The 17,480-nt window shown below is 47.8% G+C and overlaps 1 protein-coding gene and 1 pseudogene across 1 annotated transcript in view; one reads left to right on the forward strand and one right to left on the reverse strand.

Moving 5' to 3' along the window:
• The window catches only part of LOC149358024 (calsyntenin-1-like), a 108,795-nt gene extending 91,651 nt beyond the window's left edge, over nucleotides 1-17,144 (reverse strand). Inside the window, exon 1 of the mRNA XM_089585022.1 lies at nucleotides 16,703-17,144. The gene's annotated coding sequence lies outside the window, so the exon portion shown is untranslated. The remainder of the gene's footprint in view (nucleotides 1-16,702) is intronic.
• On the forward strand, nucleotides 13,640-14,433 carry LOC149358025 (uncharacterized; annotated as a pseudogene).
• Nucleotides 17,145-17,480: the final 336 nt, after the last annotated feature.

The raw sequence follows: 17,480 nt of genomic DNA on the forward strand, positions 1-17,480 counted from the left end.
ACACGGGGCAGGGGACACGTGACTCGGCGCCTCGGTGTGACGCCTGCTAGTAGGCGTTGCTTTGCGCCCGCCAAATACGTGCGCTTTTCGGAACAGGAGTGAGATGGCCAAATTCTGTACACCCACAGCGCTGAGGGTAATCCTTTTTCGAAACTGTAAAGCCTGATATGGCTACTAAAGGCATACCTGCCAACTCTTCCTATTTTGCCGTAAAATGTACGAATTTTGACCCATCTTACGATTTTACGAATCACGCCGGAAATCTTACGGAAAATAAATTTATTTGCGATAAACATTTGAAATTCTGTAGCAAAAAAAACGCACCGCTGCAGGTGGTAACCTTGCGCCGCCACGAGAGAGGATTATGTATACCATTTGTGAAATTGGCAGCAGCGGGACCACTGTACAGTAGGACATGGTTAATTCGACCAAACTAAATAAACGTTTATTACTACTCCTCAGCCCCCGTTAATTCGGATAATCCGGAATGCCGCAACAGTCCCGGCAAACGTCCCTATAAGACACTGGCATCGGGAGCTCGTTTATTCGGACGCACAGGGGCTGGCATCGGTTTGTTTATTTGATTGATTTGTTTACAAGCAATTATGGCACTTCATCGGTAAAGAGCTGTGTTCTTACTTATTCTGCGAGTGACCACATGTCCGTATGCTGTAGTGTTCAAACAAAGAGTCGTAATATTACGAACGCCGATACACCTATAATATATCAACTTGTGACTCAAGCCACCCTGGATGCTTTTCGAGTAGAAATCTGCCAGATATTTTGGAATACTGTCCTAACTGAACCGCACCCAGAAATCGCTTGAGACCTTCCTGCAACAATTTGTTCCTATTTATAAAAAACACTTTGTCCAGAAGCATAGAGTGTTAAAGATGATTGTAGGCCATGGATTCCTCGAGCGCATATTAAGAAAATTGATAGAAAAGATGCCCTTTATAAGAAGTTTATACGAACCAAAAATGAAGCTGACCTTCGCGCCTTTAAAAGCTTTCGCAGCGCGTTAAGTAAGGAGCTGAAGAGTGCGAGGCATATGCACTATCTGCGAATTTTCTCATCCCGTTCAGGCACAGATGTACTTTGGAATAAATTAAATTCACTAATGGGATGGAATACAGGAAAGCAAGCAGTTAAAGAAATTATCCACCAGGATCAAACAATTACTGGGCAGGCTATGGTTGACACATTGAATGATTATTTTGTTCGTAGATATTTTAACGTTGTATCGCAGGTTGCTATAATGTATTAGGTCAGGAAAATACGAGTTCATTCTTCTTAGAACCCACAGATACAAACGAAGTGCAGTCTATATTTTTAAGTCTCAAGTACTCTCACGCTTGCGATGCAAACGGTGTGCACATTAAGGCGATTAAATATGTCATTGATATAATACGCCCCGTATTTGCCTATATCTACAATCTTTCCATATCTTTGGGTATATTTCCGTCCGAAATGCAAATAGCACGTGTAATACCATCTATAAAAAGGGTTCGAGGCATGAAGCCAACAACTAGAGGTCGATATCAATCATTCCCGTGTTTTCTAAACGCCTGGAAAAAATAATTCATAAGCGTTTGTATTCATTTTGCAATAAACCGGGCATTGTAACAACATCTCAGCACGGTTTTTCAAAACAACCGATCTACAGAATTGGCACTACTGGATCAAAAAGAGTATATTTTGCACAATTTCGAGGTAAAACAATTCGTTGTAGGCGTATTTGTTGACTTCACTCAGACGTTTGATTATATCAATCATAATATTCTCTTCGAAAAATTTGAGCGCCATGGCATCCGTGGGCTTCCACTTACTTTGTTGAAAATCTATCTTACACATAGGTGTCAGTTTGTTTCTCTAAAAACTTTCGTATCGAGCAAGAAGCAAATCATATCCGGCGTCCCACAGGGTAGCATTTTGGGCTCTTTGCTTTTCATTCCATATAAAAATGATCTGGTTAATATAGCGTCACCAACTAAATTTATTCTTTTTGCTGATGGCACCAGTATATTTACTGCCTCTCCAAATGTAAATGGCGCAATTGTAAAAGCAAACGATGTCCTGTGAGCGTTAGATATCTGGACGAGAAATAACCACCTAAAGGTTAATTCTACAAAACAAAAGCAATAATTTTTCAACCTAGAGGTAAACAGGCCGCCATAGTTACTGACGTAATATTTTAATCTTCGAAGACTGAAATTATGCAGTGCGTTAAAGTTCTTGGAGTACATTTTTCCGAACACTTGCAGTGGGATGACCACGTAAATTTTGTGTTGAACAGACTGAGCAGTACGATAGCCATAGTAAATCGAAACAGGTGCCTTTTACCTGAGAGCGTTAAGTTAATGATATACAGGTCTCTGTTCGCATCCTACCTAAATTATTCATTTCTAGTATGGGGCACAACCACCGCGGGTAATCTAAAGAAGTTACTAATAACACAAAAGAAATTTCTACCCGTTATTGCTAACGTACCATACCTCCAATCTACTTCTCAGTTTTTTAACCAGTTCAATATACCCAGAGTTAGTGAGCAATATAGGTTTAGGTTATCACGACAATATAATATTAGTCAAAAGCTCGGAAACAATACCCTTAGCGAAATTGACAGACTAAGCTTAGCCGATTCAGCGTACACCACAAGGACTGCCTCGTTGTGGAAAATATCTACCTTCCGGACTAATTACGGTCGACAAATGCTGCATGAACTGCTGCCACATATGTTAAATGACTATATAAATCAAGGTATCGACATTTATAAACTACAACTTTCTGATCTCATCGGCATGTTCATCCGCTGAATCTTACTCTCTTGTGTACCATGTGATAATGGTGCAATGTAATGTAGTTTATTTTGATCAGTTGAATGTTTGTGCACTAGCTACAATTCAATTTTTATGGTTGTACATTTTGTTTTATACTGACTGAGATGGCTGCGTCCTAGAACATTGTTTTTTGGGCTGTTCTCGCTGCTGCCAGTGCCTGATAAGTGGGGCCAAGGACATCTCAAGCCGTGCTTGAACGGCTTCTTTTTTTTCATTGTATAGTGAGAAAAAAATAAAGAAAAAGAGAAAAGAAAATCGGACGGGCTCCCAAAAAGTGGTGCCGCGTCGCGCTGCGATAACGTACTCGACTAACCGATCACCCAGATATTCGTCCCAAGGCCTGAACTCCACGCTACATTGCTCATTGGCGCCCCTCTGACATGCCCGCAACTGCAGATCTTTTGACGATCGGCAGGCCCCCGGCGGTAGGCCGATACAGAGTCTGGCCGCGTAGTTTCAGTTTTCGGAGCTTCGCCGCCAGCCCGAAGCGGCGGCGCCTATCGGCTGCGCTTATCAGTCAGCCATCCGCGCGCTGCACGCCGTTTACAACGACGACTGTGTCGTCGCGGACGTACTTTTTGTTTACTTATCGAAAGCGTCTTAACTGCCGCACCGTTAAGGCTCTGAAACAACTGCGCGCTGCTCTGGAATCAGTCCGCGTGATATCTGCGTTCTTCCATCGCGCCGACATTTCGCGCTGTTGGCCGTTTGTGCGTTTCCTCACGAGTGACGACGTCACGTGTGAATAAGCTTCAACGCTGTCACGTCGCGACTTGCGACGCAACGCAACGTTAAAAAAAATTGTGTGCTGGCTTGGCTGATCGTGCACCCCGCCTCCTCCGTCTAGGAACATCCTTGTGGTTTTTAAGGCGCTAGCATTGCTGGCCGCACTGAGCGATTTCAGCGATATGCTTGGTCCTTCTGCGTCACACAAAGAAAAGAAAAAGCTGCAGGAGTAGCATTAAAACCCGGGTATGTGTCGTGAGAAAAGAGGAGTCGAAGGCCGGCCGAGCTTTGGCCCACTTAAGGGTAGTAGGAGATAAAAAAAAAGTGCTCCGGGTGGCTGGGAGGCTTGCTGGGAAGTAAAGAGTATTCAAAAATACCGTGATCGCTCTCCATCGTATCGCCAACATTATTCCTCGAATCTCTACGAATCCACGAAAGATCGGAGTGTATGTCAGATTGTGCCCCACAGCACGCATGTCGGCACGGGCGGACGTATCATTCAGGAGGGTGAGATGATGAACGCTGGTGAAGTGGTCGAGTTTTTGTCCTGAGGCTGAGGTACGGTCGTATCCCCGTGTCACCAGAAATGACGAAAGCAGTAGAGGTATGAGAGGCAGTGAGAGCCGAGTTTAAAGGTGCATGGGATGCTGGTTTTAGAGGCGGAGGGAGTCCAGCAGCAGTGAAATCGTGACAAGATGGCCCTGATAGGTAGAGTGTGCGTGGACATGCTCATTCACCTCTGAGTGGAGGTGGAATGAGTACTCTTGAATGGTGGCGATGGTGCACCGCTGGTAAGTGACGTTTGATGCCATTTTCTCTTCATGACAATCCTTGGCTGAGTAAAGTGGCCGTAATCTCGAAGAGAAAAGGTACTCTGCCTTTCTTGAAGTGACATAACGTCTAGGTTGATGCCTGTAATCCGCATGCGTTATAGGAGGGCACTTTTCTTGCGGCAAAAACCGCGGCAATTCCACTGCCAAATAATTAGGATATTGCAGGGTGGGGTTGTGTGTTGCATGATACGACTCATAATGGCGGTCTTCCTCCATTGTATCAAGATTAGGCACTGGGGGACAGTGGCGCGCTTTCGAGGGGGCGCATTGGAGTCGGTGTCAGGAGAGGACGGGGCAAAGGACGTGAAGGAGAGGAGATGCTGCTCTAGTTGTTCGACGGGAGCCGTCAGATGTTGTAGGGCCAGCAGAATGGGTGCAAGGGATTGTTGGATGTTAGTAAAAGCGCTCTCGGTGGCGAGAGGAGAGGGGGGTGAGAGTGAAAGGGGCGATGAAGGGCTTGAGCGTAAGACGAGTGTAGAAAGGAATGAGTTAGGGGCGCGATGGAAGTGGGAGATGGAAAGCTCACCTGGTGGCTCGGTGAAGTCTGTCATTGCATCCTAGAAGTTTGGGGGGTAGCTGCGGAGGTGACGGTGCTGGTCGCCGCATCACGGGGAGTCGACGGACGTCGCTTGTTGGATCGTGATTGGCATGTTCATGTAGTTTCCTGCCCTCAGCTGTTACTGCTGCAGGAGAGCCGAAGAACACCGTGGCGGATCGAGGTTGGTAGGGGCGACCATTGGTGGCGTCGGCAATGCCTGGCCTGTCGAATGGCTAGGCGAGCTTCCCGTCGTGCTGGCAGCGAATGCATGTTGACGAGCGTAGGGGGCGTGGCCCCGGCGGTGCATATGTAGACCTAGCTCAGCGCGTCCGGCGTAGGCGGCCCGCGAGATGCTGGTGGAACAGGAAATAGCGGAAAACTTGGCATTTCGATTACCAGGTGGGGATAGCGTTGGACTGCTGCAGAAAGGTTGGTTGCGATCCCAGGTCAGGATCCTTGACGTAGGCGTTATTTTGCTGGAGCTCAGTGTGCGCACAGCCGAACACGGTGGACGCCGGTGGCGCCCCGTGGCGAGAGGCGCCAGCATTTTTAGGCTCATTCTTTGGACCTTTCCAAGCCATAAGCATAAGCATAAGGCATAAGCTTCCGCGTCCTGGGGAAGCCGTGTTGCACAAATTAGTACACATTAGTGTTGCACATGACAATCATTTAAACAAACAACGTTCTAGTGAGTCATGCAGCGCTGTAGCCGCGTGCGAAGCAGCGGTTAAAAGCCGTTCTTGATTGCTGTTACTCACCCAAACAATTAACCCTACATCAAAATTTTTCTGGTCACAATCGTGTTACAGTGTGCAACTAGGGCATCGCATTCAGCTGTTTGCAAACAGAAAGTAAGGGACTACCGTCAGTCTCGTCCTTTTAAAGTTAGTCTGCGAGGTGTCCGAGGTGTGTAGTAACTCTGAAATAATCGCTAAGTTTTGGTGCACTAATAAAAATTAAAACTGAGATGAGTAGGCGCCTACGCACAGCCGATTGCACGAGCAAACGCGCCTTTGTGAGCAGAATATATTATAGCAGCATTACACCGCTATCCGTCCATATAAAGCCCAGGCCGGACGTCTAGTCGTATGTCGCACCGCTTCCTACTGGCGGAGTTAATTTTTGAATAAGATTGGGCAAAAGACGCTGGTAGAAAAACAACACTCCAAGGATGTTAACTGCTGTGCCGCGAGCTCGCTCGCGCATGCCATTTCCACCGTGTGCGTGCACAGCAATCAAAGCGATCGCAGTACAAAAACTTCCGATAGAGCAGTGCAACATGGGTCGGGGCAGTTGTTTGGATAACTATAAATTTTTTATTCTCCCATACCATGATCTCATTGCAACTGAATCGAAGGCAGAAAATGCGAACAATTGATACGGGCGCGCGGTCTACATGCGCGCCAAAGCGCGAGCGTTGGGAAGCAACACTGTGAGGATATCTTCAGCTGCGCACGCCACCCCCACCGCCTGCACCGCAATCAAATCGATCGCCGCACAAAAAGTTTCGATAAATGAATCCAACGCTGCTGGGGGCAGTTATTTGAGTAACTAATTCTTTAATCTTCTATGTCGCGATCTCATTTCGAACGAAGCCAAGGCAGAAAACGCACGCGCGGTCTACTGAGCACCAAAGGGCGAGTGTTGGGAGCGTCTGCTAGCTTCCACCCCCCTGGGTGCCGCCACCGTCGGCACCCAGGGGAGATGCCGAGGGAAGGAGCGCCGGCACTGGAGGAGGAAGGAGGAGATGTCGTTACGTTTAGTTTATTGATGGGCTTTATCCATGCACCCGCCGCGATGCCAGTGCTCGCAGGGTAACGCCGCAACAGCTGAGTCGTTACGCCCGGTGCTGACTGAGGGCGCAAAGAGTGCACTTCCTAGTAGCTCATTGAACACTGCATTTCTAAGTCATCATTGAAAGCGCCGATTACGTCACAAACCTGCCGCAGGTGAGAATCCCCCTTCTAGTGTATGCTTGAACGCTATCCATAACGGCTGTTATCCATACGATGCTCGACCGGGCGAGCGGCTGTGCCTCAGGATGTTGCGTTAATGCGTCACGTAGAATATTGGCTCATATATTGTAGCGAAGCGTACGTCGGGACGGAACGGTGGCTCCGCCGCCTCGAAGAAGTTGACCAACAGGTGTCGATGGGTTGCATGAATTAACTCGATTTATTTGAAATGGGCCTAAAACATCATTTAAACTGAACACACTGATGCACAAGAGCAAATAAGAGTAAATAATAACGTGGGCAGTCATGCCAAAGGGGCGCGCAACATCTTCCGAGAAGCGGTCCCGAGCAGCAGGACCGCAGCCGTTCCTCTCCCCTCTTCGCGCTAAAAACCCACTCTTAAATACGTTTGCCCAGGATTCTGGGGACACTTTTAGTAGCCAATCGGAAATGCTGTTGTCGGAGCCAATGAGAAGGATTTCTTTAAAACAGAAGCAGCTAATAGCACGCCGGTGCCCACGAGGTTGTTTACTCGAGAGCACCGCGTAAATACCACGAAGACGTGCGCATTTCCACTCGGCACACAGATACAAACACACAAAACGACACCCGAAACACAAGGAACGCAAACCTCGCAGTCGGTGCACCACGCGACCCGCCGTCCGCGCCTTCAGCCCTCCCGGTTCGTCTCCGGCATATCTGGTCCGCCGGGCAGTGTGCCGCCCGAGGCAATCACTTCGCGCGACTCTCCTGCAAACCACAGGGGGTCCGCGCGCCCGCTCTGGTGGCCCGGACGCGGCCTTGGGAGACCTCGTCCCCTCGCAGTTTACTGCGTTTTGCTCTAACTAAACATTCAAACAAGGCCGGGGAGGGAGCCGCACAATGCCGGCTTACAAAGCGCCCCAGAGAAAACGGCTCTGCCAAATGTCGGTGTGTGAGCCCCTCTAATGGCTCCCCGCACAGCAGCGAGCACACGGACAGCAACAGTCGCACCGCGGGGAGAAGAACACATTCAGCTTGTTAGAGAAACTGGCGCGCGAAACCTGCGAAGCTCGCTACGCGACAATATTATACGGCGTGTTCAGAAAAGAATGGTAATCGAGGTCCAAAGACCATTTTGCGTTTTCAATGAAATTTCTATATGTGATGGGTAAATGTGTCCACACAAAGGAATGAACCTTAGTTTTGCAAGAAACTTCGTAGTTTTCTCGGAAAAAAAAATCGTATTTCACAAGAGGTGGAGAATGTCATTTTTGCCACTTCGCAAAGTTGCAAGTTAGAAGCCTCATTGCATGCACAATAAATTTTTTCCGCACACCAGCATTTTTTTCCGAAAGTCTTTGCAACTTGTACTAAAAGCAAAAATAAAAAAATGGTTTTTTGCTCTCTCAACCTTGCGAGTAAAAAATTTGAAACTTCGCTTCAGAAGCTACGCGATGAAAAAAAAGCACTTTTCAGGGCAGCCCTAGGGCAAGATGGGTAAAGATCTCCCCATTGAATATTTTCTCACTATTTTTCGGCTACTTTTGCTCACCTCAGGCAAGTTCTGCAGCTCTAGATTTGACAGATATCTTTCAATATGGCCTCAAAATTGGTCGAAGTTCAAAAATGCCAAAAAATTGACAACTTTGACTCGAATATAAAAAAAAATCATTATCGATTTGCGTTAAAATTTCGCTGAACAATCCTCATTATTTAAAAATTATAACACTCTAAAAATGTATTGCATTATATCGTTTTAAAGTATGAAAATAAATACAAAACAGAATTCATGATTTCAATCCCTACGACGCCCGAGTATTCCCTCTTATAGGACGCGCAATTGGTTGCATATGGGTACATCTTAAACGCTACAGTTTCTGAGTTCAAAAGTGTAATTTGTAAGTGTTTTTCTCTCCCACAATCAAAGGTTTAAAGCTCCTGTTCGCTTTCGCACTCTTCTAACAGTGGGACTATAATATATGTGCCAATATTCGACGTGACGCATTAACGCAACATCCTGAGGCACAGCCGCTCGCCCGGTCGAGCATCGTGTAAACAGCAGTTATGGATAGCGTTCAAGCATTAAATTTCTCTAAGCAAATTTTAGCATGTTAATGCACGTTATTTTGGAGTGACGTGTGTTTAGTGGTAGTTTATGCAAACATTTAATGCACCTGTCGCTAATCTCAAGATGCCTTTACCGAGCTACCGCCGCTCCAGGGATGAACCGCGCTTAGCAGCCGCTCCTACGGCTATATAACGCCCGGCGCGATCCCGAATTTGATAGCACCATGTGTGCCGCCGCCGCCGCACCGAGGCTTTAGCCACTACTATCGTCTTTCCATCGCAACACATCGCTTTCCCGAACGCCTGGCAGTTATGCGTCAGCCTTCGAGCTTCGACCGAGACAGCCCGTCGTAGCGGCGAGCGGATGTTATTCGGGTCTCGAGCTTCGCGTGTCGTTTTGCAGGCCTGGTAGACGGTGGGGTCGTTTTCTGTACTCACATATTTTCTGAGCGCTGGAGGGCTCGTACGCCAGACCGAAACAGCATCAGTCTGTGTTAGCATCAGCCTGTGTTAAAAATCCATCCATCTGTACATCTCCTCTTTTTGGAAAAGCAGCCCTGAGCCCTGCATATGTCACCTGCTCTTCTGTCCCGCGACAATCTTCGGAAGCGCTGATCTTTTGCATTCATAAAGAAATTTCCGCGGCGAACGTTTTGTGCCGACTACTCAAAAAGGCACAAACAGCAAATTGAAAAAGGGCGTAATTTTCGCACTATAAAGACACAAAAAGTTATACTTCCCGAAGAAGCTCTCCGAGTACGAGAAAGTGACTTCATCTGTCAGAATTGTTACCGCGGTTCAAAAAGGTCATTCAATCGGTCCGCGAAGCAACGGAGGAGGTGGAGGTTGACGAGGACGTCGAAGGAGTAGATAGTGACATGGCCAGTCTCTGGCGTAAGAAGAAGGATCTCGAGAAACGACTCACGCAGAAAAGGGGGAACAGGAACTTGCGAAGGCAATTGGCCGTGCTTAACAAAGAAATCGAAGAGTACGCACTCGCTTTAACGAGGCAAAACTGGGGCAACATATGCGACAAACTGGACCGAAACATCGGGAAGGCAGGTACATGGCACTTGCTTCGGCATCTTCTAGATCCGGACAAGTCCAAACTGGAGGCCAGACAACAACTTCATAAGCTAGTACATACATTTGACGGGACCACGGCTACTCTCATATCTCAAGTTCGGGACCGGTATTTGAGCTGCGCAAACGGTACAGGACAGCCACTACCGGATTACGGGGGCCAGGAAAACCCGGACCTAGATAGCCCGATAACGGTTGCTGAAGTCCGAGCACAAATAAACAGATTGAGAACCAAGACTGCAGCGGGTCCAGACGGGATCAGCAACCGAATTCTAAGAAACCTGGATGACGCGTCGATCCAACATCTCGCAGCCTACATGCAGGAGTGTTGGGAGGCCGGTCGGCTGCCGGCGGCATGGAAGGACGCAAACCTCGTGTTCATCCCGAAGCCGGGGAAACGGCCGGGTTTCGAGCACTTGCGTCCCATCTCTCTCACGTCGTGTGTGGGCAAGCTGATGGAGCATGTGATTCAGGCCCGGCTGAACCGGTTTTTGGAGGACAATAGTATCTATCCGAATACCATGATCAGATTTAGACCGCATTTGTCTGCATGCGATGTCATGTTGCAGCTAAAAGAACACATCATATACAATTCAATAGTAGACACCAGGGTGGTCGTTGGATTAGATGTGGCGAAATCTTTCGATAACGTGAAGCACTCGGCCATTCTGGAGAATCTGGGTGCGTTAGAATAGGAGTTCGCACCTACAACTACACAAGTGATTTCCTCACAGACAGAACGGCAACTATCAGTATGGGGGGACACACAGTGGAGGGTATTCGACTGGGCAACAAAGCTACACCGCAGGGATCGGTGTTATCCCCGACCTTGTTTAATATCGCCATGCTTGGCCTCCCCGCACAACGGACCGAAATCCCGGGGCTGAACCACACATTATACGCAGATGATCTGACTCTGTGGATGTGCAGGGGCAGTGACGGCCAAATTGAACAGACGCTCCAGCGAGCAATCGATGTTACAGAAAGGTACTTAGAACCGATCGGGCTAAGGTGTTCAGCCGAAAAATCGGAAGCGCTCTTCCTCCCCCCAGTGCGATCGCCCCAGCGTCCGCGTATAAAGCAGGACAGACCATATAACCCGGGAATCACACTCAGGGTCAACGGTAACATTATACCAACGGTGGCAAGCATTAGAGTTCTTGGACTACGAATTCAGGCCAACGGCAGGAACTCGGAAACTATTCAGAGGCTAGAGGCCAGCACAAGTCAAACTTGTAGATTCCTGAAACGGATTGCAAACAAAAATGCAGGCATGAAAGAAGCTAACCTCCTCAGGCTAGTCCAATCTTTCGTAATCAGTAGGATAGTCTACGTGGCGCCATATCTGCGGCTTCACAAGGCAGAAAAAGACAAACTCGACATTATCATTCGTAAAGGGATAAAAACGGCACTAGGTTTACCACCCAATACATCGACGAACATGATTATGAGACTGGGTGTTTCCAATACCCTCGAAGAGCTCATTGAGGCTGCAACAACCTCGCAATACCAGAGACTGTTGCGCAGCCGTACCGGTCCCACCATTCTGGAGAAGCTGGGGCATGAGCCACGAGCATGCTCCAGACGTACTGAAAAGGTTCCTACACAGGTTAGAGACAAATTAAAGATACCTCCACTCCCAAAAAACATGAATCCCATCTACCATGAGAGCCGGCCGAGGGATAGAGCAGTAGCTTTGCAAGCCCGATTTGATGGCAGACAGGACGTCTTGTATACAGATGCCGCAGAATGCGCGGACGGTACGGGGCGCGTTTCGGTAACAACCAGGGAAAACGAGGGTCCGGTAGCGTGCTGCAGCACCCGAAACTCTACCGCAACGGAGGCGGAAGAGCTGGCCATTGAGCTGGCTCTAACTCAAAAACAGGTCAAAATTATTGTCAGTGACTCAAAGTCAGCGATCAGAAACTTTGACGCGGGCTGCATTTCAGCTGTAGCAGCACGAGTGCTGGCCGGTGCCCCACCACCGGCAGAACATGTCGCGCTCATTTGGACACCGGCGCACCAGGGGTTGAGGGGGAACGAGAAAGCGCACACACTGGCCCCAGGATTAGCTACCTTCCGGGATCCCAGGGGCGTCTCATACGCAACCCCATCCCCCTCGCGAGATGAAGAGCCCCTACGGTTCGATGAGATTCTTAATACATACCAAGAAATTCTAAATCATTACAAATTAGGCAGAGCGACATTTCCAAAACCGAATAGACAACTCAGTAAAAGCGAAGAGGTCGTGTGGCGCAAGCTTAAAACTGGAGTTTTCCCGAACCCGCAGCTCTATAGTAAGTGGCACCCGGAGATTTTCAGCGCCAGGTGCAAGCGTTGCGAGGGCATAGCGGACATGGTCCATATGATATGGACATGTCCTAGCTTTGGAGAGCCTTACAGCACTTCTGAGTCCTGGGAGGCACTGCTTCTGAAAGAGGGCGAAAAAGAACAACGCACTATCATCCGTCTCGCCCTGGCCGCTGCCGAGATCCAGGAGATTCCGGTCGACGGTTAAGGGGGAGGACATGGCTGGGACCGAGCTGCGACTCGGATCCGGGACAACCTTTTGACGGGTGTCAATAAATGTTATTTCTCTCTCTCTACCGCGGTTCAAGGAAGACATAAATAATATGCAGGGAGAGTCAACCGAAGGATTCGAAGAATTTCGCCCTGGGGAAGAAATGGTACAAGATTTAAACTCCAGTGTCAGCCTTACCTCCTAAATGTCGCCGCTAAAGCCACCGAGCACTCTAAAAAAGCGCCTCAGACTTTCCTATGCAAAGCGAAAGCAGGAAGAGGTGGCAAGAGCTATGCTGACGAAAATCCGATCAGGGATACAGGCAGCATACAATATCCCAGAGACTTCGCGTGCCTCAGAAGAAAAGTGTGCTCAATGCAGCAGCTGGGAAGACAACCTACATGCAGCCTACAATAGGTGTACGTCCTTTCAAGAGCGTTGCCAGCTGCTGACACTGCTACCACGCAACCTAACCGTGAAATATGTGCAGGAAGTTATTCCAGAGGCAACGAGGCACGTTATCCAAAAATAAAGAAGATGGCGGATGAAGAAGGTGTATGGTCAACACAGCAGAGATTTACAAGATGCAAACTACGACAGGAAGACATAACCGCCGTTTTAGACCATTACACCATGGATGCACTCGACTGCTCTAGAAGACTCCGAACAAAAAGGATGTTGTGAAAATCGAAAAGGAGGGAGAGAAGGAATGGGTACTTAAACGCTTCATGACGTGGTCCTTGCGAGAAGCATAGCGCCTCTACACGCTAGCTCACCCTGGCTCCCAGGTTGGCCTCACAAAATTCATATCATTGCGTCTTAAGTGGGTGAAATGCTCGCCACAGTGGCAAGTGTGTGTTTGCGTGTGCTGTGCAAACTTTCAGTTGGGCCTCTTGGGACTGCAGAACGCGTCCGGAAGGTCGCCTTCTCCCGAAGATATGCAGAGCCTCTGCGTATGTCAAGAACCCACTGCGTCATGTTTCCTCAGGAAATGTGAGCACTGTTCCCAAGATGGCATTTTCACATTGGAAAATTTTGAAATGAGCAGCGAGGATGAGGTGTTGATTACTACATGGGAATACGATGAGCTAGTTAAAAAACTCTGACTGCTTCATCATTTATGAGAGAATTTCAAAGAATGTCCATGAAATCGATTCCTCACAACTATATTAGATCTGTGCAAGCAAGAGCAATACATGAAGAAAAACACAGCTGCAAGAGGGGTGCAAATGTTTCGCATCTTGATTTCGCCGAAAACTGGACAGTTGTGCTACCAGACCCAGTACAAGCGTACCATTGGCACAAAAAGCACATGACCGTGTTTACCTGCGTTGCCACGTAAAGAAAATATATCAGGATATATCACGACATGTCTCACGATTCAGCTCATGCATGCTTGGCTCTGTCGAAAATCAAACCAGACCTTGAAGACAACGCGCCCATCTACACCAAGATAACATATGTGAGCGACGGCGCTCCCTCTCACTTCAAGTAAGAATATCAGTTTCATGAGCTACAACGCAGTGAGTGTCAAGAGACGAAATGGATGTTTTCGGCCACAGGACACGGCAAAAATGCTTGCGACGGCGTTGGTGGGCTAGTGAAACATCGAGCATCACACCACAATTTGCGGAAGCCTGTAAGTGAGGCCATACAAAAATCCAGCGGCTTCGTAGACACAATTTAAGGAACGCTGAAGAGCATCACCATTCTGGAGCTCCCACAGAGGGGGCTTGCAGACTTTCGCGAAATTAAGAAAGAAGAATGGAAAACAGCAAAGAAAGTGCCTGGAGTTCAGACGCTCCACATGTGGAAGTACGTTCAGTCAAATGAAGGCAGTCCATCCTACGTGGCCTCCACCGATGCTTCGGAATGGAAGAGACTGTGATCTGGTTTGTGCTTTGTGTTGGGCAATACACTGCGCGCAAACCGAAATCAACTGCTGCTGTTTATTTCTTGTCACGATTTTCTGATTTGCAGTCTGCACATGAAGTGGCATCCCATTTGTAAATTGCCTCCTGATTAAAACTCCTTTTGTTTAAAAACCTTGCAGATAAACTGTTCCCCTCAGAAGACAACGTTTTATCTTCTGACAGGGCCCTGTAGAACCATTGAACACAGATGTAAATAGATGCAGGTTCGGCAACGTCGGCTTCAGAAACACCTTAATATTAATTTTTATAAGTAAATTTTTTCTAAGCGTCGAGAAATGATCTAATATTTTTAATGAATAGATTACATACCAATGGACCTTACAATGAACAAATTAGAGAATACAAAAATCGTTTGGCTTCCACCGGCCAGTTCTTGAGAGGTCAGGCGAAATAGCGAATTTATTCCCATTTTGACGCATTAAGAACGCCGCTAACAAGCGAATAGAAGCTCTACAAGCAATGAGAATGGTTCGGATATTGTGGTAAATAAAATGTAACCACGTTCAGCGAGTGCTAAATCAAATTTCTGACAGCTACTATTTCTAAGATGCCGTAATAAGCAATTCTAGATATGCCGTAATAAGCAATTGGAGATCGTCCTCCAAACAGTCCAACCGAGAAAAAACAATTTGAATTAAAAATTTTTCACGCACGTTACGAGGCGCGAAAAAGTCACCCTGGTAGGCATCTTCACATCGTAACTCAGCGGCGGTGAGCGCCTCTGACGTAGTTCGCTCCGCCCTGCACTTTGCGTCACACGGCTGATATCACCTGAAGCCCGGACGGGCGGCCTGCGCTATCGCTGCTTGTTTCGCTTCGCTCCGCGGCCTCACGGAATGCCGCGTTGGAACAAAAACGCACTGACACAGAACGCAGGGCGGAGCGAGCTACGTCACAGGCGCTCACAGACGCTTTGTTACAGGGTGAAGCTGCCTACAAGGGTGACTTTTTGTCGCTTCGTAACGCGCGCAAAAAATTTTCCATTAAATTTTTTTTTTCTTGGCTGGACTGTTGGAAGACGATCTCCAATTCTGCTAATACAACATATCCCCTAAAATAAAAATTATAAAAGTTAATTAACGTACTCAGTTAATCAGCGAACAAATTAAAGTAGTTTGCCTCTTACCTGGCATCCGCCGTAGCCCTCAGTATAGCCCCAGGGTTAAAATTCTAAAGAAATTTATCTTTGTTTAAAAATTTTGGACCTTCTAAAAAACACCCAGTGTAGATATATATATATATATATATATATATATATATTACCGGGTATTTCAGCGGACACTTTCAAAAATTTTAGAAAATAAGGTTTTTGGGGTAAAAATATGGCTTCTATGGCATAGTATACCAGTGTTGGCAGACACCAGAAAACCGGTTAATCGTCTTATGCATCTAGCTGGTTAACTTATTTTTAATAATTAACTTTTTAACTAATAGCGTTACGCATCTAGTTGCAATTAGAGATTTGTAGCCGGTCACTAGTAATAGCCGCAGTTTATAGAATTTCGATAACGCGATTACCCCCGTAGCTGTGGCTCGACAAATTTTGGCTTTTTCAACTAGTTACGTGCACTGGAGGGGTTGCATTGCCTGCATGCTTCAGAAAGCGCATCTATTTTCACACGATGCAGCCAGATTTTGTCGAGCCGCAGAGACGATCGGTAATCTCGTTTTTGGAATTCTAAAAACTGATATGGCTATTACGACCGGCTACAAATCTCTAATTGCCACTAGGCACCTAACTCTACTAGATAAACAGTTCGCAATTAAAAATTAGTTAACCAGCTTACTACTTAAGACAGTTCCCCGGTTTTCTGGCGTCCGCCCACGCTGGTAATACGATTTCGCAAAAGCCGTATTTTTACCCCGAAAGGCCTATGTTTGAAATTTTTTCAGTCTTCGCTGAAACACGCGGCACACACACACACACACACACACACACACACACACACACACACACACACACACACACACACACACACACACACACACACACAAAACACATGTTGTTATTGCAATTTAGAAAAAAGAAAAAACAATCAATATAGGTGAAAATATGGGACATTTATAAGCGCCGCTGCAGCCGAGAAAACCAGAAAGTGCTTCAACCAGCAGCTTGATACTTACTGCATGGTCATACGAAAAAGGAAAGAACCATGCACAGACAGTGAACCTTCCTTGACCTTCCTTTCTGAAGTCATTCTCTGTGAAATGCAAGGAACATACCAGAGACCGGTCGCTCGGCACCCATTTGCTTCCTTTCCCTGACAGTCCTTGGCGAGGGATATTTTTCAGCCACGCTTCTCGACGCTGTAGTTCGCAGGAGAACTCGTGATATCTCACAGGTGGGAGCTTTCTGGAGTTTGTGACGCACAGTGGCACACAGCGATGGCGTGGCATCGTGCCCCGTATACGTCACTGCCTGCCACACACACGCGCACAAAAAGCCCAAAGCGTGCACGGCAGACACCAGGCAAACACTTATTCACGCGCACACCAAAAAGTCCAAATACAGGACCGCAGGCGCCAGGCAATCGTGCTCACTCACGCGCACTCCGGAAAGTCCAAAGAAAGCACTGCAGACGCGAGGAACATGAGGCAAACGCGGCCTTACACGAGGCTACCTGCTCTGACACGACGAAGCAAGGAGCGCTTCGTCGCCCCTTGCTCGCCGGGCGACTCATAGAGGAATGGAGTTCTTTCCTTTCTCTATGGGGCGACTTGTCCCCGAACAGTGGCGCCCTCACTGAAAACAGCGGTCGCGACTGTAAACTGCGCCAGGACGCGCTCGCCCATTGTCGGCGGCGCGACTTGGCTGCCCGCTCTAGGGTGCCTGGATGCGCGCGAGCGGGGGCGAGGCGCGCATCCAGGCACCCTAGCCGGCTGCTCGCTTTACGCTTTCCATCAAGCGGCCGTGTTACGGGTTTGCAAACGAAAATTCCGTACTTATCTGGTTTCCGGGAAAGTCTCGTTATTGCGCCCCCCCCCCCTTTTTTTTGTATCG

Source organism: Amblyomma mixtum, chromosome 3 (genome assembly GCF_055824585.1).
Source record: "Amblyomma mixtum isolate Tamu chromosome 3, ASM5582458v1, whole genome shotgun sequence".
NCBI lineage: Eukaryota > Metazoa > Arthropoda > Arachnida > Ixodida > Ixodidae > Amblyomma > Amblyomma mixtum.